This window comes from Mauremys mutica, chromosome 1 (assembly GCF_020497125.1).
Source record: "Mauremys mutica isolate MM-2020 ecotype Southern chromosome 1, ASM2049712v1, whole genome shotgun sequence".
Taxonomy (NCBI): domain Eukaryota; kingdom Metazoa; phylum Chordata; order Testudines; family Geoemydidae; genus Mauremys; species Mauremys mutica.
The window spans coordinates 111306285-111331440 of NC_059072.1; the positions used below are offsets into that span (position 1 = coordinate 111306285).

Genomic DNA, 25156 nt, shown 5'->3' on the forward strand with positions numbered 1-25156 from the left:
ACCCTTTCAGGGCAGGTGTGAGGCAAACACCCCATCACAGAAGGCAAATGACTTAAAAATATTTCCAGATTCACTGCCTGTTGCATAGATTAATGAGCCTACCTACAAATCACATCTCTGTGTGTTTAAAGCTTCATCCACATTCAGGATGTGGTGACCTACTCCTTCTGCTCAGGCTGTATTACGGGTTTCTCACACTGAAAGGCTTGGGAAGGGCTGAACTTTGGCATGTACTTTTCTTGATATTCATGCTGGTTCAACATGAGACCACTATGGACACAGTCATTTTGCAATTATAAATAATTGCTCTAAGTTAAGTGTGTTTATGATAGCATCCAGAATGTGATTTCTAGACATTCAGGAAAGTACAGTATCTGCCCCAAGGAACTCAGAGTCAAAGGACAGACAGGTAGGCCTCAGAGTAAAAGGGGGAGAACAGCACAGGTTGTTAACTGAACCATGTCAGCCCGAGGCACTTGAAGTGAAGCAGGAGGAGACTGGGGTCCTATCCCAGACTGGGGATGTAGAGGACTGGATCTATAGGCCAGCACAAACTTGGAGGTGGTGTGTGGGGCAGACATGACAGTGATGGCAGCGGTCTGAACAGCTACTGAGCAAACTAATCTAGGAGTAGATGAGAAATCGGGGAAAGAGGGTTTCTGTAGCTGACAAGAATAGGGCTGAAGTCTTTTCACAACTTAGCAGCCAACTGACTCAGATGCCAGAGTGCTTGCAAGAGCTGGAAGAAACATGCTCCTCCAGGGATAAGGTTTGGATGCAAGCCATAAAGAGAGCAGGATCTGGTTTGCCTTGGAGTAAAAGAAGAGAACAGTGAGCAGCACCAACGCTTGCTTCAGGAGGAGGAGCTGATGAAGCTGGGCACTGAAATCCTCCTGCAGAGCCAGAGCCTGGCAGAAAAGGATGAGACATTAGAGACCCTGAAAGCTGAGTTGGCTGCTTTAAAAGGTAGAGACTGAACTCTGTGTGAGAATATTGAGAGCAGAACTTATCCTGGGACCCGGCAAGGCTCTTAGGGTAAGATATGTCACAGGGTGACTGGCCCTTCTAAGGGGAGACTAACCAGCTGCCTCCCAGCTGAGGCTGAGAGGCTTGGGGCCAGGGGATAGCCTGAACAGCATCTGATCCTTATGAAGGCCAACAAGCTCAAAAAGCTCAGCTGAGTAGGTAAATTGGAGGGAGCTGGTAGGCTGGTCTTTGGGTCAGGAAAAGGGGACTGGGAGAAGATAGAAAATGCATCAGCATGACCCAGACATCATTCTCTGTCCTAGCACCCCAGGAATGCTAACAAGATGTGTGTGTGTGTATATATAATATAATCTCTCAACAAGCAAGTACTAGATGGTTGAGTACTTTCTGCTAGTCTTACATCTTCAAAAGATCTTAGAAAAAGAACTGCAGACAAAGGGAAATATGTTCTGTTTATATTGAGAGAATCCCAGATTTCTACCCAATGCCCTTTCAGAAAACCGGAAATTTCCTATTGTCATTGAATCAATCAAAACATTTTAATTGTGTTTTAACTACAAAATATTAGTTCAAGACATATTGCTACACAGAGTAGAATTTTCTCTGTGCTTACCAGAAACAACCAGCCTAGCGGAACAAGTTCTCACTGTGATTAACAGTTCTGGAACTGAAAATCCCATGAGGATAGGTTAGAGCTGATGGAAAAATATTGTCAATTTTTTCCACCAGAGAATGTTTTGGTTTTGACAAACAGTTTCCTGCGTGTACATGTAGATCTCAACAAAATTTTATTTCAGGGGCAAAAAATTAAAACAAATATTTAAATGAGGTCAAGATTTTCCATTTTGATACTTTTGAAATGGAACATCTTGATTTTTCATTTCAAAACTACTTTTAATTTCTAAAATTTCTTCTTATAACAATTTTTTTTAAAGCATTGAAACTGAAACAAAGTTTTTTATTTTGTTGAAATGTTTTGATTGACACACACCACCTTTTTCTGAAATTTCATTTCATGGGAAATTTCAAAATTATTTGTCTTCTTTCCAAGTGACAACAGAAGAAAAACTTTGAACTTCCCCAGAACAGAAATTCCAATTCCTGCACAGCTCTAGTATAGGATACTATTGTGTGACACCTGCTATTTGAGCTGACTCCAGGGATTCAACTGGGTATCTCCAGAGGTGAAAGCATAAGTCTCTACAGCTTGAGTTTAAGAACCAGACTCTCAAGCTGAAAAAAGAAGTAACAGACTTGCATCTTCTGTGGATCAAGCACAGAGGAAGATCTGTAATACACACTGACCAGTTGTTCGTTTTTCTCCAAGTGACCGGTAACACTTGTTCAACTTTTCATGAAAAACTCATTCGGTACAATCTAAACTAGAAAAAATCCTCCTCCCCAAGAAATACACATCTGTCACTGCTGAGCCAGAAACTGGCAGTAGTGACAACAGCACACATTTAAAAATGTGAACAATTGTCTTTTGTAGAAGTATTTTGCCACCCTAAAACGTCTTGCTATAACAATGTCTGGTTTTTGTTTTTGAAAACATGGTCAGATAATGAAACAACTGGGCCTTTATGTAATGAACAGAGAGTGTGAATATGTAAAACTGCATCTGATAATGCTGACTTTTAGTGATGTAGAGAGCTGAATGGAAAAATATAGGGGGGGGATCATTATTTGTCGCCTGTAAATAACTTTACAGAAGTATCTCAAAGCTGAGGCTGCTATCCAGTGATGTGAAACATGTGGTTTGGCAGTGTGAAACACGAGGGGAAATTGTTTTAGTTTTTTCAGGCCTCTTAACTTGATAACATGTACCCATCTATGGATATCTGCATCCACGGATGCAAATGTGGAGATCTGAAGACCATCTTTGTGGATCAGATGTGGATACAAACTTTGTATCTGTGCAGGGCTCTACGCAGTCATACAACATCTGGATATAGACACAAAAAATTCCAAATCCCCACAACTGGTTAATATCGTACAAAATGGACTCCAATATATGAAAAAAAAAAAAAACCTTGATAACTGCCCAGCAGTCAACTCTCACTCAGGTAAGAGCTCAAGTGATTCATTTTCACAGTGTGAGATACTAAACAATTTGGGCCCTGATGGACTAGTTGCACATTACAGAACAAGAGGCTCTATCAAAACAGCTCTGCTGCTCTCCCCAAGACATTCAAACCTATGGAATGTTAGAAAAATCACCCAGCTGATCTGAATTATTGTGGCTACATATACCGGGTGAGAGGTGGCCTCTCCCACAGACAGGACATAAATTATATGGAACTTTCAAGATCACAGTCAACCACTTGAAATTACATCTAGAAATGAATTGGAAACCAGGGAAGCTATTAGAAAGCAGGTCTTGTATGGTTGCTGTGGCTGACATGGGTAAGTAAGCCAACAGTCCCTTTCTGTGCTCTCTGAAGCATCTAAGAAATTTGCCAGGACATACCCCTTTGTAGAGCATGTTGTAGTAATCTGTTTGAGAAATCATTGCACTGTAGAATTGGGGTCTACATCAGAGCGAAATGGGGTGCAACTACCTAGCCCACTGCAGATGGAAAAGAGGCATTTCTGGCCACCAATTCAACCTGGAAATTCAGGATCACTTGGATATAAAGGAATTAAACCATAAACAAAGCTAATATTACAGTATAACACAACCAGTTTCATATTCTCCATTATACATGCTTCATACTGCTGACACTACACAAAAGTCTTCAGTAAATTCCCATTATCATAATACAATGTAATACAATACCCCTGGCTTGCAAATCTCTTTGTAAGAGGATAGACACGCCCCTTTATAACAGGAGTAGACACCACACTCACCTTCCTCTCCTAATCCTCCTCCCTGCCTACCACCAACAGGTTTCTTTTTTCCTTGACAAAAGGTTTTGCTTCTTCAGCACCAAATGGCAATAGGAGCTTTGATAAGAGAAAACTAACAGAGACTTCACCATCCAGGTCTGATTTTAAAAAATAAGGAGGGTGTCAGTCTATGTATCCATCACATGCTGAAGGCATTTCAGCCCAAACCATCTTGCCTCCAGTGTCCTGACATGGAAGTTCAACAGGAGTGGTGATAGGGGGGGCTTTTCAGGCAGCTGTTTAATGTGTCTAAATTACACCTAAATGCTTGCCCTTACTCATACTACACCCCTGCTCATGCACTATATTCTATCAATGCCTTTGGCCACAGCAAACTATTCCTCTCCTCTTACTCACATCTCTGAGTCAAGTTCAGCAGAACTGGAGTCAGACTGTTACTGAGGAGACACCCAGGAAACAAGGAATGTGGGGAGTTAGATTGGAAACAACTCAGCCATGTGGACAGAGCAGTCTACGGGCTTAATAAAATTTCATTTGTTCAAATTAACCTCCATGCAGGTTCGCTCTTTGCAAATGCAAGAATCTCTGCAATTGTTTCCTGCTGCCCAGTATTCCTGGAATAGCCTCCCTGATCCGCTACAAGCCACCTTGTGTGCCTCCTTCAAATCCCTCCTAAAAGCTCACATTTTTGTAACACCCAGTATTTTCAGAAAGAAATTGTGGACCTACACGTTAACTGCCAAACGTCAACAATGCATATTTAAAATAACTTGTTACATCAAGTCCCTTTGTCTAATTTAGGGATCAGTCCTGCAAGGTACTGAGCATCCTTCATTCCCATTGAAGCAATTAAGAATGTAGGGTGTTCATCACCTTGCATGATTATGCCCTTAAATTGTAAAGTCTTGAGGGCAGGAGATTTGTCTTCTTGCACATAGGGTGCTTTGGAGATAAATACAGCTGTGGTGCTGTAGTAAATAATACATCAGTATAATTAATAACTACCTTCTGAGAGCTCTGTGTAGGAGGAAAGAACAGAACCATTATTAAAGAGTAATACTTCTCTGCTACTGTGAGCTACAAGGGAGTCAACAAAACATCAATGTAAATAGTATCCAAGCCTGCTGATGCAGCCAAAAGGACTGATATCAACACCTGACCTTGTTGATCACTCAGAGATGCTGGGCAGCTATCAATCCTATCCCAGGCTGAAAGGGGCCAAGAAAATCAGAGGATTCCAAATGATATTGAAGTTGCTTCATCACAACTTTCTTGATAGCCGTCCCCAAAAAAGGAAGGTCAGGGCATGAAGCTTGAGGAACTAGGCTTCTTTTATCTGAAGAAATAAAGACCTGCACTTGTGTCCCTTGGAAGTGGTATTAAGTGGACTACAAGTTTACAGGTTCAGAGTAAAGGGAATAAGTTCCTTTTTGAGACACTATAATTTAGGACACAGTTGATACTGAAGGAATTCACCCTTTTAAATTTGTAAATTGTTTGGGACAGGTACTGTCTTTGTTCTGTGTTCATTCAGAGCCTACCACAACAGGGACCTGGCTTGCAGCTGGGGTTCCGAGGCGCTATGGTAATACAAATAATTATAATAAAGTTAGCATCAATATTGTGCTGACCAGTGTTATTGAGAGGAGCGGCTTTTGCAAACCACCATGGAAAAATTCATTTTGTGTGTACCTAACTGGTAAGCATTTGGGCAGATGTTTTATACAGCATGGGGGAAATAATCATGGGACAGTGTTTTTTCTCTCTCTCTCTCTCTCGAAAATGCTGTATGTTGTCTGAATGTGCTGTTGATCAGGGCCCAATCCTGCAAGTGAGATGCTGAGTGCTTTCTGTGGAGTCACAAACTGCAAAAGCCATTTGGTGCAGAGAAGCAGGCTTAGCCACTTGCACAGGTGTCCATGCCTTCGGGCACACACTGTACCTGTAATCTTGGATTGGGATGTCTCCCCAGTTGAAGCAGAAGCTGTGATTGCTCACAGAGTGCCCGATGACTGAGAGAAGCCCAGTGAGTATGACTCACACAGATGGATAAGATCTGAAAGGATTTATACTCAATAAAGAGGCCTTAGGTATACTGTCTGGAGTAATGGGATCCCATGAACACCTGTATAGTAGAAAATATATCTTGATACCTGAGCATAAAAATCTTCCTTAAGATTCTAAGACAAGAGGCTGCAGAAGCTTCTCTAGGGAATGACACAGACAGTGGTGACGGTCTTTTCTTTCTCCTAGTCTAATAGTTGAATTTAGCTTCTCACTAAAGCAGTTATTTGCTAATTCACTTCCAGACTCTGGCTATGTCTACACTGCTATGTACGTCGGTAGAACTTGTCGCTCAAGGGTGTGAATAAGCCACATGACTGCCCCGTGCGTCACCTCTGGGCTGAGGAGCAGCAGCAGAACCAGGAGTACCAGGGAAGCAGCGAGCGAGCACCTCAGGGAGCATCTCATGGCAGCCGGGTTCGGCAGGCAGGGGCCAGCTCCAGTGGGCATTGCCAATCAGCGCTGGGTTCCTTTGGGGGAGAGGCAAGAGCACATTGAGGAGCAGCTCAGAGCTGTGCCATCCACCCTGCCTGGGGAGTGCCTGGCAGTGCAGAGGCAGCCAGTCTCGGGAAGCAGGGCAAGGAGGGCTGCTGGGCAGCCAGCCAGCACCCCAGCTCCCATAGCATGTAGAGCCAGGAGCCTGAGTGGGCCAGGCAGCTTCCAATCTACCAGCTCCTGGCAGGAGGTGACGGTTTTCAAACTGGGGCCTGTGCCCCACAGTTTGAAAAATCTCTGTGCTACAAGACAGGCAGAAATCTTGTGGGGGGATGACATTTTTGTGCCTTGGGTGGCTGCCCCACTTGCCCTGGTAACAGCCCTGACTGTTACTCCAAATACCAAGAGAAAAAAAGGTTCAATCATCCACATAAAAGCAATTAAACCATAAACAAAGTGAATAGTTTTGTGACATCCGCATGGCTCTGATTTTCATTCTCTCTGTTACTCATGCCTCAGACTGATTACCATGCCGTAGTCTTCAGAGTTACAGACCTCCCACCCCAACTTACGCAATTGTTCATTCTAGAAAGTCTTGCATAACTCGAATTTGGAGTAAGTCGGAAACGTATACCTGTACGTTACGCAAAAGTTTCTGCAACTTGAAAATCCTATTTCTGGTTTATGGAACTTTTCCCCGTAAGTATGAATTTGCATAAGTCGGGTCTTGCATAACTCGGGGAGCGTCTGTATTACCATAATGCAATACAGAGAAATATCTCACATTGTGCAGCTTCTTTTATGCAGACTCGGGGTGGGGATTTCAAAAGAGGCTAAGTGATTTAGGGGCACAAGTCACAAGGCTCTGGCACTTTATCATCAGCTCTTGCTGGGTGATATATGGTGAGACTGTGTTAAGAGACAGAAATAAGGACTGCGGTGAATGAGGAGAGAAAGCAAGAGATACGGTGCCAAAATCAGGGGGTAGTCTAAAGGCTTAAGCCACACTCCAGGATATTCAGTGTGCTATTGCAGTGTCCGCGTGGGACGTTACTGTGTGGCAAACTGCTACACTGTAGCTTCACACTCTGGCTTGTAATAAAGTGCTATGTAGACAAGCCACATGGTGTAATTTGTGCCTAGTGGCCTGAAAGAAGGTGTAACTGTACACTATCTTAGACTGCCTTAGACTCCCATGTGTATTTGGCCTAACATGATTGAGGTAGGATGGAGCAAGTCCTTGGAAGTTTTTGAAAAAAAAAGGGACATTTTGACTTGCATCTTGAAAGGGACAAGAAGCCAGTGGAGGTGTGTTAAGGATGGCCCTGTTTCTTTGTTCTTATGAAAAGGCAAGTAGCACAGGCTAGAGCTGCTTTCTAGTAGAGATAGTCCTAAACTGCAAAGTTTGGGTCTGGATTCAGAGTCTGGGAGTACTTAGAGATAGGGTTTCAGTTTGGGCCTCTCTCTCCTTTCATATGTTCATATGGATATTTTTCAAAAACAAGTCACTGAATTCATCCCAGAAAACATACATAAATCTGCATGCAGGCAACTGCAAGCGCAGTATATGAAAATACACATTCAAAACCAGGTAGTTGTACATGCAAGCACCAAATGTCTCTCTAGTACATGCAATTTAATCTTTTGCTTGGATGGTTACCTGATTGCACACATGCACACACATTTTTGCATGTAACCACTTCGGCATCTGGGTTATTGAAAAAAGTTTACCCAAGTCTACTACAAAGAATGCTCACAAGGCCTCCACACAAATACTAACATAGGGACCCCATCTCCTCTAACACCAGGTGTATGTAAAAGCCTTTCAACATCAGTGAATCTGTGGCATCTACCAAATTATCAACAGTCTCTATTCCCCTTTCTTCCAGAACATGTCATTAATTGTTTGTAAAAGCCCTTGTGGTCTGTCAAGGTTTCCTCCCCCACTCTGAACTTTAGGGTACAGATGTGGGGACCTGCATGGACACTTCTAAGCTTAATTACAAGTTTAGATCCGGTAACACTGCCACCAGCCAGAATTCCAGTGTCTGGCACACTCCCTGTCCCCCCAAAACTTTCCCCTCCCTGGATAGCCTTGAGGCTTTTCCACCAAGTCCCTGGTGATACCAATCCAACCCCTTGGATCTTAACACAAGGAGAAATTAACCATTCCCCCCCTCCTTTCCCCCACCGACTCCTGGTGAGTCCAGACCCAATTCCCTGGGATCTTAAAACAAGAAAGAAAAAAATCAATCAGGTTCTTAAAAAGAGAACTTGTAATTATAGAAAAAAAGGTAAAAATTATCTCTGTAAAATCAGGATGGAAAATACTTTACAGGGTACTTAGATTTATATGGCCCAGAGAAACTCCCCCTCTAGCCCCTCTAGGTTCAAAGTTACAGCAAACAGAGGTAAAATCCTCTCAGCAAAAAAGGAACATTTACAGGTTGAGAAAATAAACATAAGACTAACACGCCTTGCCTGTGCTACTTACAAGTTTAAAACATGAGAGACTGATTCAGAAAGATTTGCAGAGCCTAAATTGATGTCTGGTCCCTCTCAGTCCCGAGAACGAACAACCCCCAAAACAAAGAGCACAAACAAAAGACTTCCCTCCACCAAGATTTGAAAGTATCTTGTCCCCTTATTGGTCCTCTGGTCAGGTGTCTGCCAGGTTTACTGAGCTTCTTAACCCTTTACAGGTAAAAGAGACATGAACCCTTAACTATTTGTTTATGACATGGTCCTTAAATGAAAGGCACTACCTATGTGTAGAAAGTATTATTGTTATTGTTAGCTCAGTGCTTGTTGTTTGAACCTGATGTCCTGCCAAAAGGAACACCCTCTGAATCTTTCAACAACTATTCCTAGGTATCCTCTCTAAATTTACTGTTTTCTCATGTGTCCTTGAATTGAGTTCTCAAATTAGATCAATGTCCACCCCCTTCCTTTTGTAGTTCAGGTGCCACATTTAGAGTTTAGCCTGTTTTTTTTCCCCCCACTATCTTGCTACTAGGGTTTTTTAAAAAAAAATACCTGTGCCAAGTGGGTTTAAAATGTTAACACTGATGTAAATGAGTGGAAAATTCTGGTTTGGTAGCATTTTACATCCAATTTTGCACAAGTGTGAAAGGGCAAACTGGTGGAGAATCAGGCCCATGATTTTACAGTGAACTCTGAATGCTGTGGAGAGGTTGAACACTAAAGAACTGACCTTGGGAGGCTGATAGGTGTGCGATGGAAGCTGTGGCACAATACACCCAGAAATCAGTGAGATCCCCCTGCTCTCTCAGTAAGGACTTTGTTTTGCAGAGGTCACTTTTGTTGATATAATTTTCAGGGATCTTTTGGGCCATGCTGCCTGCAGGGCTGGCCTTACCATGAGGAGAACTGAGGCAGCAGCCTCAGGTGGCAGACTGGGGGGAGAGGGGGCACCACTAGGACCCAGAGCATAGAAAATTGTGTCCGCTGCTGGAGCATATGTATTCTCTCTGCTTTAGATGCACAGAGATGGTGGAGTGCTGTGCTGGAGGAAGGGGGGCACAAGAGACAGAACAGGCAGCTAGGAGAAAAGGTGAGAGGGAATAACAGAAAGCAGCAGGAGCTGCAGGGAGAGAGAGGAGGAGGAGCCACTTATGTACCTCTCTAGCACCCCCAGAAGCCTGCATTGATTAACACCAGGTTCTCAGGGAGCTTCCTGTTTCCTGCTGCTTCCCTGAACCCACTTGAGGAGAACAGACAGTCAACTGAAGTAGTAGGAGCCAACTAGGCCCTTAAGACTCTGATATCTTACCTCACTCAGGCCCTGCTACCAGCCTGCTTATTTGTCCCCTTCAGTTGAGTGTTGAGAGCCACTATAGCTGGCACAGAACAGCAGTCATGAGTGAAAGAAGAAAATGCCCCTCGGGGGCAGCATTCAGAAAAAGAAAGAAAGCAAAAGAAAGCTTTTCTATCTAAGCAGGGAGGAGCTCTCCTGAGATACATAGACACAAATGTTCACGGTGATTCTTCCAGCCCCAGTGAGGACGTGAGTGGTGAGGAGATGCCTGATCTTCCAGTTAATCAGAGTGCAGGTGACCTGGAAGCTACTGCAGCATCCATATCTCCATCTCAAATGGATGTAACCATGCACATTCCTGAAGAAAAGTGTAGATCAGAGAAGAGTGTGGTGGAGGCGCAAGAAACAGCTGCTGCTGAGTTTAGTTCCTTAAGTCTAGATCAGAGGTCGGCAACCGGTGGCTCGCGGCTCGCCAGGGTAAGCACCCTGGCGGGCCGGCCCGGTTTGTTTATCTGCCGCGTCGGCAAGTTCGGCCGATCGCGGCTCCCACTGGCCGCGGTTCGCGGTCCCAGGCCAATGCAGGAGGCAGGAAGCGGCGCGAGCCGAGGGATGTTCTGGCCGCGGCTTCCTGCCTCCCGCATTGGCCTGGGACCGCGAACCGCGGCCAGTGGGAGCCGCGATCGGCCGAACTTGCCGACGCGGCAGATAAACAAACCGGGCCAGCCCGCCAGGGTGCTTACCCTGGCGAGCCGCAAGCCACCGGTTGCCGACCCCTGGTCTAGATGATACAGAATTGTGGACCCATTTGAGCAGTAGCCTGAGGGACTTCCTTGTACTGGATGGGCCACAGCAAGTGAAAAACTTCATGTTCCCCAAAAACAATGAACATAGAAGTTTCCATCGAAGACATTACTGGCATGAAATCCCCAATGGTGACAAAGTGGAGAGGCCATGGCTTATGTACTCAAAACCCCAGAATGCTGCATACCGTCTTTGTTGCAAACTCTTCCAGTCTAATGTTCCAGCCACATTGGGTTCTACGGAAACAAAGGACTCGAAAAATCTGGCTAGAAATCTGGCATGCCATGAGAAGGCAGCAAATCAATAGAGAGCATTCCATAGGTGGAAAGAGCTTGAGATGAGACTAAGGTTAAAGGCCACCATAGATGATCAGCATTAAGAGAAGATTGCATCAGAGTCTCTTTACTGGCAAAATGTTCTGAAAAGGCTCATTGCTTGCTATCCAAAACCTAGCACTGCGTGGCACTTCAGATCAGCTGTATGTGTCAAACAATGGAAACTTCCTTAAAATTATGGAGCTGAGGGCTGAGTTTGATGCTGTAGTCGGGGAGCATCTAAGAAGAGTCACCACCCAAGAAAGGTACACACACCACTACCTTGGAAAAACAATTCAAAATGAGATCATAGAGTTACTGGCAACAAAAGTCAAATAGAAGATTGTGGCAGATCTGAAGTCGGCAAGATATTACTCTGTTATTCTGAACTGCACATCTGACATCAGCCATACGGAACAAATGACTTTAATGGTGCGTTTTGTAAGAACAACAGAACCTAGTGAAAATGTCCCTGCAATGGTGACTGTCAGAGAGCATTTTCTAGAATTTATTGACATTGAATAATAAACAGGAGCTGGTATGACAAATGTGCTTCTTTAAAAGCTGAAAGATACGGGAATTGCGATAGCTGACATGACAGGTCAGGGCTACGATAATGATGCCAACATGAGAGGAAAGAACAGAGGAGTGCAGACACAGCTCCGAGAGTTAAACCCTCGAGCGTTTTTTTGTCCCATGCAGTTCTCATTCACTGAACTTGGTGCTCAGTGATGCAGCATCAGCTTCTAGTGAGGCTGCTGAATTTTTTAATGTAATTCAGAGCATCTATGTATTTTTCTCTGCATCAGCTCATCGATGATAAATTTTGAAGCAACATCTGGGAACATCCTCTCTGGCACTGAAATCACCGAGTGCCACATGATGGGAAAGTCAAGTGGAGGCGATAAAGCCTATCAAACACCAAATTGGGAAGATCAATGATGCCATAGTTGCCATTATGGAGGATAATCCTATGACAGGAATTGTTTGTGGGAGAACAGTGGCAGAGGGAAATGGAATCACTAGAAACATACATAACTTCAAATTTCCGTGTGGCTTAGTGTTGTGGCATGACATACTGTTTCAAATAAATGTTGTAGTTTCCAACTCCAAGGTGTTGACCTTGATATATATGGAGCAGTGGAATAACTGGACAAAGTAAAGTCATATCTACAGTCTTACCGGCCAGATGAGGGATTTCAAAACGTTCTGAAGAGTGCACAGAAGTTGGTAGAGAAACTTCACACTGAAGCTATTTTCCCACCCATTCAAGAATACAAGAGTCACCGAAGAAGATGACATTTTGATTACGAGGCATGGGATAATCCCATGAGAGACCCCAAACAACAATTCAAAGTTGAATTCTTTAACCAGATGCTAGATTGTGCAATACAATCAGTTGAAGAACGTTTCATGCAGCCCAAGGAACACAGCAGTATATTTGGGATGTTATATGATATTCCAAAACTCCTCACTATACCTGAAGAAGACCTACACCAGTAATGCAGGGCACTAGAGACAGCGTTGACACATGATGGCATGCGCGATATTGATGCGAGTGATTTAGGTGATGAACTGAAAGCCCTTTCAAGATACATTTCAGTAGGATCAACTCCAAAGGCTGTTCTGGAATATATGTGCACAAATAAGATGACCATCCTCTTTCCAAATGCTTTTGTTGCTCTGAGCATACTTCTAACACTTTCTGTAACTGTTGCCAGTGGAGAACGCAGCTTCTCCAAGCTGAAGTTAATAAAAATCCATCTATGCTCCACAATGACACAGGAGAGGCTGGTTGGCCTTGCAACCATCTCAACAGAGCATGAGCTGGCCCAGACTGTGGATCATCAGCAGGAAGCAGTTCAAATCTTTGCAACCAAGAAGGCACGGAAAGCACCACTTTGATTATTCAAACAGATAAAAATGCCGGTGTTTACTATGCAGACAAGAAAAGTTACATTTGCTGTTCAGGCGTTTGAAAGTTAAGTGTTACTTAAAATTTTTGAACAAGGCATTTTAAGTTGTTAGTTCTCCTTTATTGGGGTAGGTATCAGAGCAGTACCATGAGAGGAGTAGAACAGGAACAAGGCAGAATTGAGACCTTTTAAAGTTTTGGCCCAAGCGAGGGGGCATCATTTGAGCTCCCCACCTCAGGTGCCAAAATGTTGTGGGCCGGCCCTAACTGCGTGAGTGAGTATAGCAAATGAGAACTTAGTGCAAGGCAGGGGGAAAGTCTGAGTTAAGGGAGCAAGTCCCTTTGAGCTGGGATGTCGAAGGGAATGTCTATCAACTAGAACATTATCATTACATAATATGCAATTCCTTGAAGTCTAGAAAGCACTTAAATTTCAGTCACCAAGGCAGGACAAAGGAAGCAAGCAGGAACACCAGAAACTGGTATGCATTTGTTAATATATCTGATATCCATCCTCTATTGAGTCTGTATAAGGGGGACAGTTGAAGGGGAGCGTGCAAAACAAATGCTTCTGATCTCTGGTGAATTTCAGAACCAGAACCCAAATTTTGCAGCAAAAGCTAATTATTAGAATGGGTTGAACAAAACTTTGGATCCAAATAACTTCTTGAATTTTTTGGGAGTAGGGGGTTGGGTGGGTGGGAAGAGAAGCGATAGGAAATCTGAATCTGGAGCAGACATTTTGCCTCAGGGCTATCTCGAGATCCTCAAAGAAGTCAGTACTTCTGCTCTCCTATTGCTCAATAGTACATCTAGTTAGATACACAAGTCCAGACACAAAGGCAGGGGAGGCAAAGGTGGCAGTAATTCCCCCACGGTTTGCTATTTTGCAGTAATTCTCTTTGTCTCAGTGTCTCTACATCTCACAGTGTTGCATGTCCCATAAGCTTTACTTCCCATAAGTTGCACAGGGTCTCATGAAGCTGCTTTGTGCTGCCCTTCTTTCTCTCTCTCTCTCTCCCCCGCTCCCCCCCAGTCACCCTCCCAAGCTAAAAATGCATGCAGTTTTGTTTCTTGTTGCTGTTACCATAGGCATCCTTCCATCATGTTGTCTATGGCATTCCTAAATATAGGAACACTTCTGCAGTGGAGATGATACTCCATCAGAGAAGGGGGTGTGGAAAGAAATTCCCTTCCCTCAGTAAATTAGAATATAATTTCCAATAATCCATCTTCCTAACTCTACATTCCTCCATAGATGCTGGACACCCCTGCTGGGAAGATATTTGTTTAGTAGAATTTTCACCCTTGTTTCCCTCTGTCCTTGAATCTGGCACCAAATATTCATGTATTTGTTGATCCTTCTGAAGAAGTCAAGCATATTCTGAAAAAAAATATTCTAAATAATTCTTTCCAAAGCCTATTTGAGGCTCTTAACTCTGCCAACCCTGTGTATTTAGCTGTTATTAAAAGGTTTGCCCCATTCTTCTTCCTATACATCTCCCTATTTACAGCTTTGCAAAATTAGCATGTACCAACCTGCCTAATACCTTCACCCCTGTGAAACAGCAGCCCTCATTCACCTAACATGGCCCTCTCTCTGTTCTCAGACTATGGTATATTAGTGCTGACTAGAAGTGCAAGAGGTACCCCAGGTGAAAATCAGACCAAAGGCTGCTCCGTAACTAATCTAATAGTCTCTCTGGACAAAAAGCTCTGGGACTATCTACAGAAGTCACAGAGGTATATTCTCCCTCCCCAGTGTATTGAGAGGAGAATAGGCCTCATGGTATACACATTATACTCCTGAGGGAACTCTGCGCCTAAAAATTATGTGCCAAAAATTAAAAATTATGTGCACAATATTTTAAAATTCTGAAAAATTCTGCAAATGTTATTTGTCAATAAATAAATGTGGCTCCTGCATGGCAGTGGGGAGCACAGGCCACTGGCAGTATTAAGGTGGGAGATCACCCTGAAGCCCCCACCTCCTCTGGTACCGAGACTCGGCAGTGAGGATGCACCCGACCCTGACACAGTGCAAGGGCTGGGCCTGCCCCAGAAACACCCTGGGGCCCCACCCCTCTGCCCCAGGCGCACCTGGTGTGGGTATGCAGGCTCAGCCCAGCAGGATCCAAGTGTGGAGGGACTTAGTGTGGGGGGATACAGGTGTAGGGTGAGAGGTTTCTGTGTGGGGAAATCTGGGTGCAGGTGGCTCAGTGGGAGATCTGGATGTAGAGGCTCATTGGGGGTTTCCGGGTGCAGGGGCAATGGGACTCTGCAGAGGATCCAGGTGAAGGTAGCTGAGGCTCAGGAGAGGGGGATGGGTGTGGGGAGATGGGGCTCAGCAGGGGGTCGGTGAGGGTCCAGGTGCTGAGGGAGTGGGGCTTGATGGGGTGGGGATCCAGGTGCGGCTGGTTGGGGATCAGTGAGGGGCGGGGTCTGGGTCTGTGGGGGGAGACTAACTGTAGGGGGTCCAGGTGTAAGGGGGTAGGGTTTGTCAGGTTGAGGGTTCTATGGGCCTTATTAATAGGGGAGCCTCAGCTGCTGCTGAGGGGACACTGCATGCCGGGCTCCCGCTTCCCCTTTCTTCTCCATCCCCCTCCTCTCACTCCCACAGAGGGGCGGCTCCAGGCCCCAGCATGCCAAGCGTGTGCTTGAGGCGGCATGCCGCAGGGGGCGCTCTGCCGGTCGCCGGGAGGGCGGCAGGCGGCTCCGGTGGACCTCCGCAGGCACGCCTGCGGGAGGTCCACGGGAGCTGCAGGACCAGCGACCGTTGAGCGCCCCCCGCGGCGTGCCGCCGTGCTTGGGGCGGCGAAATGGCTAGAGCCGCCCCTGCTGCCCTGTCCTATTCCATGCCCTTTCTTCCCCACTGTCTCTTCCCCTCACACCCACTTACCCAGCCCCACCGTGGGCACTCACTGTTGCACAGAATAGAAAACAGGAAGGTTCTCCGCACACAGAAGGGGAGGTTGACTGGCACTAGGACCCAGGAGGCAGCATTCAGCTGCAGAGTCAGCGGAGCTGAGACACAGCCTCCTTCAGCTGAGCAGCTCTGCGCTTGCAGAAGGAGGTGCGGGGCAGTGGCATGTAACTCTGTTCGCCTCACCTCTGCTTGGAGGGGGCAATCCCCCCCAAAACTGTCCTCATGATGGCCCCCTCCCCCAGGGTGGCTTCCCTTTGCTTCCCTGCCATTTTCTGTAGGGAAACGCAGGAAATCTGGCGGGGGGGGGGGCGGGGGGTGTTTCCTGCGGGCAGTCCCGCAGAATCCCTCCAGGAGTAACACAAATCTTCCCAGAAGAAAGTTGTGATCAGTAAATCCCAGAATCCCTTCAGTCTTTGTATTTTCCCTGTGTTAAGGAGGACTTCCCTCCCGTAGGTGTCCTTCCTCAAGTAGTATCAGTGAATCTGCTTCAGAAGGTGTAAGGATTGGACAGGTAATAAGAAAGTTTGTCTGGTTATCCCAGCAAAGTGTATGCAGGGAACAGAGTCTGAAAACAGTTGAAGTGGAACACAGCATACTGAGCTTCTCTAGCAGACTTACGCTTTGGACATGCACAGTGCCTTTCATTTGAAGATCACAAAACTCTTTATAAGTACATGCACACACACTTAGGGTATGTCTACCTTGGAATTGGACGTGTGGTTTGCAGTTCATGCAGGCATACTTGAGCTAGCTATAATTTAGCTAGCACTTCTGAAAATAGTGGCAAAGATGCGGCAGCACAGGCTGCACAGACCTGCCCAGAATCCTGGGTACCTATTGGTGTTGCTAGCCCATGCCAACATCTGTGCCACTGCATCTTCCCCCTGTTATTGGTATTTGTGCTAGCTATTAGAGCTATCTTTAAGCATGTCTATCCAAGTTGCAATCTGTCCTGTGATTATAATGTAGACGTACCCAAACATGCACACAGTAAATTGAGACACAAAACAATTAAGTGACATGATCAATGGCAGAGTATGGAGTAGAACCTCGGGCTCATTGCTCCCACTTTATGTTTTAACCCCAAGATAACAGTCCAAAACCATTTAAACCAGTCTGTTTAGCATGTGCATTTCCCTTTTTAATATGTCTGTGGCATTTAATAAACAAAAGCAGAAGCCACTTTAGGGTGCAGGTACAATGATGTTGGGCACATTACTAATAGATAGACAGGATACTGCTTACTCTTAGCCCAGTGAGAAACCAATTCTCATCAGACAGGGAGAAAATAGAGGGAGTGAACCAGACAAAAAAGTGAATTACGCTCAGATAACAGTAAAGAGGGGTAGATTTCTCTCATACGTGCCCAAGTGGTGGTGCATCTCTTCTCCGCTTTTTGCCATTGGTTGTCATGGGTGTATTAGTCTGCTAGACAAACACCTTTCTCTGCAGCCAGCCAAGTGACTGAGTCAGCTTCTCCCATAGGAGCTATAATGTTGCAGTTTATACATTGTGGGAATGAGCCAACAGGAAATGATTTCAAATGACCTATTAAAATCAGCGTTGCCCCGCCCGAGTTGTAAACACCTGAACTCACCAACACAGTGATCCCACTCCCAGAGTTCTGAGACTGTTCCCCCATTACTAGTTCCCAGCGAATCACTGTTTTGACACTCAACTTGCACGGAGAGTGAATCTTATAATGCTGACTGAGCTCAGCAGCTCTGAAGTGTGCTTTGAGGTTCATCGCCAGAGATAGCTCAGCGGGCTGGTAATGGGTTCCTGAGCCATCACCAGCTGAAAATGGATTCAAGCCGGTAGTCACCAAGAGCTGTTGCTATCTGTTCTTCAGTGGCCTTTGTGAAATGAGTCCAACCCCTAGTGGTTATTAGGAGCTCCGTGTAAAGATACAGACATAGAGCACTTCTGTAACATCATCCGTTGGTGCTAACTGTACCCTTTGTTGCAGCAGACTCAGACTAAATTAACCTCCCACTCTTGATAGAGTCCCTCCAGCTCAGGCTAGTGGCTGATTGGCAGGGTATCATGGGGAAGTCTGTGCTGTCCCTTTTCTGTGGATAGAGAATTTCAGTCTCCAGGTCTGCCCAACCCTCACCCCATGTCCCTGTTTTGTCATTCATTGCCCCCTATATTTAGTAGTTTCCTCATCCTGTGCTCATGCCACCTCCAAGGGAGGTGGGCCTTTTGTTCCTGTAGGCTCACACCCGCCTTTCCCAGAAGACAGACAGATTGCACCCTAGCCCTGTTTTTTCATTCTTCGTCTCTCTATTCAGTCAAGTTCTGAGGCCCTGCCCTCATTTGTGAAGGGGGTTTCTGTTGTTCTGGTGGGCTTTGCCCACCATTCCCAGAATTTAAATAGGCTGACAGTTTTCACATGTAATCAATCCACTTCAGAGGCACTGACTTCCCCAGTTCCCGAGGGGTTCTTGACCCCCGCTCCACTCCAGGCACCACTTCACCCTTTCCCCCAAATCCCCATCCTCACCCTGCCTCTTCCCACCCTGCCCCATTCTGCTCCCTCCACTGCCTCTTCTTGCTCCCACTCCTTCCCCCCCAGCGCCTCCTGAATGCTGCTGAACAGCTGATTGGTCCCCGGTGGGCAGGAGGCGCTGGGAGGGAGAGGGAGGAGCTGATTGGTAGGACCTGCCAGCAGGCAGGAAGCACTTGGGGGGAAGGGTAGGAGCTAATCAATGGGGCTACCAGTGAGTGCCGAGCACCCACTCTGTTTTTCCTGTGGGTGCTCCAGCCCCAGAGCACCCATGGAGTTGGCGCCCATGATCCTCTTCACAATGTTTTTTAAAGGCTAAGCTGCTGAGCAGCTGAACAGCAAACACCACAGGGAGAACCACAGTTTGTGAGAGCTCCAAATTCCTTAGAAATATATGTGGAGCCACCATGTCAAAGCAAGAGCCTTTTGACAAAGCTCACCAGTGAGACTGAAATGGTGTATATTCCTCAAGCAACTTTTTCACGATTACATGCCAGAAATGGAGTCTGCCTAAGGAATCAGCCCAGCACCAGCTCCCAAGAATCTAGCACATGAAGATCAAGACAGAGGTCAAAGCTAGTCTGATCAAGAGAAAAAAGAAGTGGTGGTGTATTTTGTTTACTTGCAATACACTATTCAGTCACTAGCTGTTTCGCTGTGCTGTACAGAGTTCCAGACAGGGTGTGGTGCCTGGTCAACAAACTAGAAAAATTTGGAGTTCATGTGTGGAAATCCCTTTCTTTGTGCCTGTATTTCTATCTTTTTCTTTATTAAATGCCTTCTGTTTAAGAAGAGCCATAGATTCCATGTATCACAAGTGGCATTTTATTGTAATCTGTTATCATAGCACCTCCAAGCCCCAGTCACATACCAGGACCCCATTGTGCTAAATACAAACAGAACAGACAGTTCCTGCCCCAGAGGGTTTACAGTCTAATGTATATGGCAAGAGACCATAGATGGGAGAGTACAAGGAAACAATTAGGCAACATCATCTGAATAAACAAGTGTAACCAGGCTGCCTAAGCCGTCCCCTCCTGTGGCCCATCATGGGGCAGCTCACCCAGCTGCAGGTCCCCAACAGTTAAGTATCGCTCCTCGCAGGTCCATTGCTATGGTGCTTTAGCCCTCTGCCTATGGCACACTTGAGTCCTATCTCTTACCTAAACTCATCAATTTTAAGGCCAGAAGGGACCATCCTGATCATCTAGTCTGACTTCCTGTACGTGGCAGGCCAGAGAGCCTCACCCACCCACACTTGCAATGGGCCCATAATCTCTGACTGGCTGAATGACTGAAGTCCTCAGATCATGATTTAAAGACCTCTTCTGGGGTATTAAGGTCCAACATGAAAGGAAAACCAGTGAACTCAAAATCAGGCTAGTCTCGGGATTCATTGGCAGACCTCACCCTTCTGCACAGAGCTTGTCTCAGTTAGTCCTTTTCTTATCAGTCTTCCTGAGTCTAGTTGTCTCCTCCAGTGGGAGGCTTGTCCAGGTAGCAGTGTCTCAGGATCTTGGCCGAACCAGGCTTCCTTCATCAAGGACGAAGCAGAGCTGTGCACTCCTCCCTGTTCAGCCCTGAGCTGAGCTAGGTCTCCTCCTTTTAATGCCCCTCTCCATGCCTGACGTGTATTGCAGATGTAGCAGAGTTGGGCCAACAGACGCTCCTTAATCCTCTGGTTGCCAGAGTGAGCCTAGCTGCCTCATTAACCCCCTTGCTGCCCATGTGGGGCCTTTGTGCCCCATCACAGCAAGAGAGACACAGGGAAGGGATAAAACACACAAGCAGAGTGAACAATGTGGCAAATGTCATGTTAGTGCCACAATTATTAATTTTTGTTGGCTGTGTTTACATAGAAAGGGAAGGAGGGTAGAGAGACAGGGAAGGGGAGGGATGGGCAAGAGGCGCCGGTCACTGAGGTGAAACTGAGGTGAAGAGACTGTGAGGGAGAGGGAGGGGGGCAAAGGAGGAGGGTTGGAGCAAACCCCAAATCAGCACAGGGCCTCTACCCACCATCCCAAGGGAGCCAGATGGTAAAATGATCAACAGTGAAATAAATGTGGTCAATTAAATAATCATCATTATGTTGTAGTGAGATGGATGGGGGCATTCCATGCCTTTTTAAATAGCTATAATTTCATCTGGCTGCAGACTTGGGAAGATGGGAGAGCATTGGTTATTCTTTGGAAGGTTTCCTTCCTTCCCAACTGGAGGCCTGATTCTCAGTTATACTAAGGCTTTGGAATTGCTCCCTGCAGAAACAGGGTTAAGCATGAATCTGGCCACAAAAAAGGTGCAAGACATACCTCTGTGCCTTGCCAATTTACTAAGGCTCTGTCTACACTACAGCTTATGTCGGCATAACTTACGTCGCTCAGGGGTGTGAATAAACCGCCCCCCTGAGTGACATAAGTTACACTGACATAGTGCTGTCCACACCGGTGCTTATGTCGGTGAGAGAGCTTCTCCTGCCACATAGCTACTGCCTCTCATGGAGGTGGTTTTATTATGCTGACCAGATGTATTGCAGTGGTGCAGCTGCATTGCTGCAGCACTTTATCTGTAGACAAACCCTACATTTGCTTCCGAGCTGACTGGTAAAGCTTCTGCTACAGGTAGCAGAAAAGTGCTATGTTCAGCCTCTCATTGAGATCTTCAATTAATATTTCACTTTAAGTTTTGCGAGGTGCCCAGATACCATGGTGATGGATAAAAAAAATAATATTTTTTTCAAAAACTGATGGTGTCACCAGGACCACCAAGTATTAATCAATCCGAGCCATGTGCCAAAGCTCAAAGCAGATTGCCTACTTGGTGCTACTGCTATATTTAAGAAAATCTATCACACTATACATTGTTTAAAACTCATGACTAGGTGAGAGAAGACCTGTCTTCCATTTCTGGTTCTGCCATTGACTTTCTATGTGATCTTGGGAAAGTAATTTAATCCATCTGTGCCTCAGTTTATCCATCAATAAAATGGGGATAAAAAGACTTCCTACTTCATAAGGGAATTGTGAGGCCGAATTCATTGATGTTTTCAAAAAGCTTTGAGATCTTGGAATAGAAAGTGCTATGGAAGAGTAAAGCATCACTGTGTTATTGCCTGTGAATAGGAATCCTTTCAACACAAAGACACAGTATAGTGAGGGTGAGTACTTTCACTTTCATTTCTATTGAAGAAAAACAAGTCCTTTCAGAGGAATAAAGTTTGTGGTGAATTTGGGCTCTTTAAAAAAATGCTGTATTTGCGGTATCTGTGTGCAAAGTAAAAAACCCGAAAATATCTTTAAATGGTGAAACCAAAACCCAACAACTTTTTTTCATATTGTGATCACTCAAAAACAGCTGATGGGATTTCACAAAACTTTCCAGAATCAATTTATGTTTGAGCTGAGAATACGCATGAGAAATTTCAACCCAAAGGGTTTTATTTTGGGGGAAACTTTATACGTGCATGAATATAAGAGCTCAGGATAGAAATGTTTTTACAACCATAATTATAACATCACACAACTTCATTATGTAACATGACAGGGAATTATGACTTGCCCAGTGTACAAGCTGCAATGAGTTATAACTGTAGCCATTAACATGCAAATCTCTTGCAGCGTCCATGAGTGTATCCTTCTCCCAGGCAAAAAGAAACTAGTGTCAGATTTCTGTAGCCGTAGTTCACACACTCCTTATTACATAGTCCCAGCTGGGGGCTATCCAAAATGATAGTGCTGGTGAGTGCTATGAGGTACAGATGATTCAGGAACATCCCATCCTTCCAGAGATGTTTTTATACACATTTGACTCCCAAGCCATATTTTCAGATGTGGACCCAATGGATATGCCACTAAAAACACCCCTGCACCCTTTGTACCAGCACAAATCCTGCACTTGTGGACATATCTCCATCTGTACATGATGGTATACACACAGGCAGATTTTTGCAGGCACTTTGTATAATAATAGTTAGCCCTTTGGTAGTGCTTTTTAGCTAAGGTTCTCAACATGCTTTACAAATATGAACTCTCAGGCTCTTCACTTCCCTGTGAGGTGGGTAAGTGATGTTATCACCATTTTACAGACAGGAAAGCAAGCCCTGACCAGTTTAACCAGACAACTTTGAAAATGTTGGCTTCAAGTTATGCCCCTACATCCAGAATCAAGCACCCAAACAAGTGGCTTGTTTTTTCAGAGTTTCTGAGCACCCTTGACTCTCACTGGAGATCATGAGAGCTTCAGATTTGGTGGTCAGCTCCCTCTACTTCCTTTATTTAGGTGCCTAAATAGCAATCTTGGGGCCTTGCTGTGAATTTGAAAATTCTGGTCCAGATTGTTTGCTGAAATGGACTAGATGATCCATCCATGACACAATGGACTAGATGATCAAAATGGTCCCTTCTGACCTTAAAGTCTATGAGTCTATGAGTTTCTGCCATCATTAACACCTGCGCAAAGTGGGGATAAAATGCTACAGAATCAGAATGATAGCTCATGACATCCACTTTGCACAGGAATGCATTTAGGTCATGGAGAATGAGAGTCAGCACCTCCCTTGAAGAGGCAGGTGTAGAAACCACAACTTCTGAGAGATGTCACCAGTCTTCGGAGAGATTGTCTTACATCCCCTAGATCTAGTGGCTACTGCAGCAGATTTAGCCACTCTTTCAGAAGCTGTGAAAATTGGATGGGCCCAGCTCTAGCAGGGAAGGAAGCAAGAAGCACAAAAGCTGGTATTGAGGGAAGGGACTTAGAGACTTGCTGTCCATCTAAATATGTATTTCTAGAGCACCCATCAGCATACTGTCTAGGCACCTGAGATCCGACTAAGGGTAGAGGACAGGCGCTAACACAGAGACTGAAAATTAGCCTGGGTCTCAGTTGCACTAAGGTGACTTTACAGCATTCTAACAGTGTAAAGAGGTATTAAAGTGGATGTAAATGACACCTACTATAAAAGGGGTCTTGGTGTAATTGAGACAGGCTCTAGTAAAAGGATTATGCACTCTCAGGGTTAGTTCGAGCATAAGAGTTTGGCTCACAGAAGAAGGACATGAAGAAAGATGAAGATAGTTAAATTCTTGTTTAAATTGTTGGGATGGCAGGGTTGGTGATGATTATTATATATTATTTGTATTACCATAGCATATAGATCCCTAGTTGGGAAGATGAATGGGTACAGCATCTCAATTCTTAGGAACTGGGAGAACGTGGAAACTGAGGAGAGGTCCAGACTGATGTAGACAATAAAGTGCAGTTCTCGTTGAGGAAAGACATGGAAACCAATATGGAGTGTCATTCATAAGCATGGCCATACTGGGTCAGACCAAAGGTCCATCCAGCTCAGTATCCTGTCTGCCGACAGTGGCCAATGCCAGGTGCCCCAGAGGGAGTGAACCTAACAGGTAATGATCAAGTGATCTCTCTCCTGCCATCCATCTCCACCCTCTGACAAACAGAGGCTAGGGACACCATTCCTTACCCATCCTGGCTAATCTGCTTTGGTTTGTAAGTTACAAAGGACACATTTACTCGCAAAAACCATCAACTCTGGGGAAGACTTGTTTTATTTTATTCTGAGATCACAATTCATCATCTTAGCTGGACGATCAGGAAATCACCATAGCCATGCTTAGGCTTATGATTATACGCTGAACAAAACCCATTCTTCTACTCATACTGACTGGCACTGAATAATGAGGAGCCCAGTGGGGTTGCACCATAAGTCTCTGTATATGGAGGCAGGGGCTGTATGGTGGGCTAGCAGGAGCATGGAGAAGCTTTTAAGGGATACACTGAGGATGGAGGAGCCTGAGGAGAGCTGCTTTTCCATTTGGAAAAAAACAGAGATGGCTACACTCCATGCTGGTGCTGAGGGTGAGACCCCCTAAAGGCAGGGGTGGCCAACCTGTGGCTCTTCAGAGGTTAATATGTGGCTCCTTGCATAGGCGCTAACTCTGGGGATGAAGCTACAGATGCTAATATTCCAGTGTGCCGGGGGGTGCTCACTGCTCAACCCCTGGCTCTGCCCCAGGCCCTGCTCCCACTCCAGCCCTTCCCCTGAGCTTGCCATGCCCTCACTCCTCCCCCTCCCCCATAGAGCTTCCTGCACATGCAAAACAGCTGATTGCAGCAGGCAGGAGGCACTGATCGGAGGGGCTGCTGGAGGGTGGGAGCTGACTTATTACTGTGGCTCTGTGGCAATGTACATTGGTAAATTCTGGCTGCTTCTCAGGCTCAAGTTGGCCACCCCTTCCCTAAAGGGGACTTTACCACAGGCTGGCCCTTAGTTCAGAGGCATGTAACTGTCCCCGTGATGTTAAGCAGAAATCAAGGGCTCATTCGCTGTTTGGCATTTGGACTGTCAGCCTTGTAATGTTCCTTCCTGTGAGCAGGTGGGGGAGTTCACAGGCCATGTGTTCTCCTTTGCCCCTTCTGAGGGAAGAGAGCTCCCAGGTGGCTTTGGACTGCCTCCCGCTTACCGTGTGCTGAGGCGGAGTCTCTAAAACTAAACAATAAAATACCAAAGGCCACTGACCTACAAAAGCTGCCAAACAAACCAGGATGGGCTGGAGGGAAG

The 25156-nt window shown here is 45.5% G+C and overlaps 1 protein-coding gene and 1 long non-coding RNA gene across 5 annotated transcripts in view; one reads left to right on the plus strand and one right to left on the minus strand.

The window, feature by feature from the left end:
* Positions 1 to 6739, plus strand: part of LOC123366513 — a 33104-nt gene extending 26365 nt beyond the window's left edge. Inside the window, exon 3 of one of the 2 annotated variants that reach the window (XR_006578114.1) lies at positions 6147 to 6739. This is a non-coding gene — a long non-coding RNA (uncharacterized LOC123366513). Of the gene's footprint in view, positions 1 to 2038; positions 2663 to 6146 lie in introns of those variants that run through there. The other variant, XR_006578112.1, reaches the window with a different exon arrangement.
* The window catches only part of NINJ2 (ninjurin 2), an 85974-nt gene that overhangs the window by 45254 nt on the left and 15564 nt on the right, over positions 1 to 25156 (minus strand). The gene's annotated exons all lie outside the window — the stretch shown is intronic.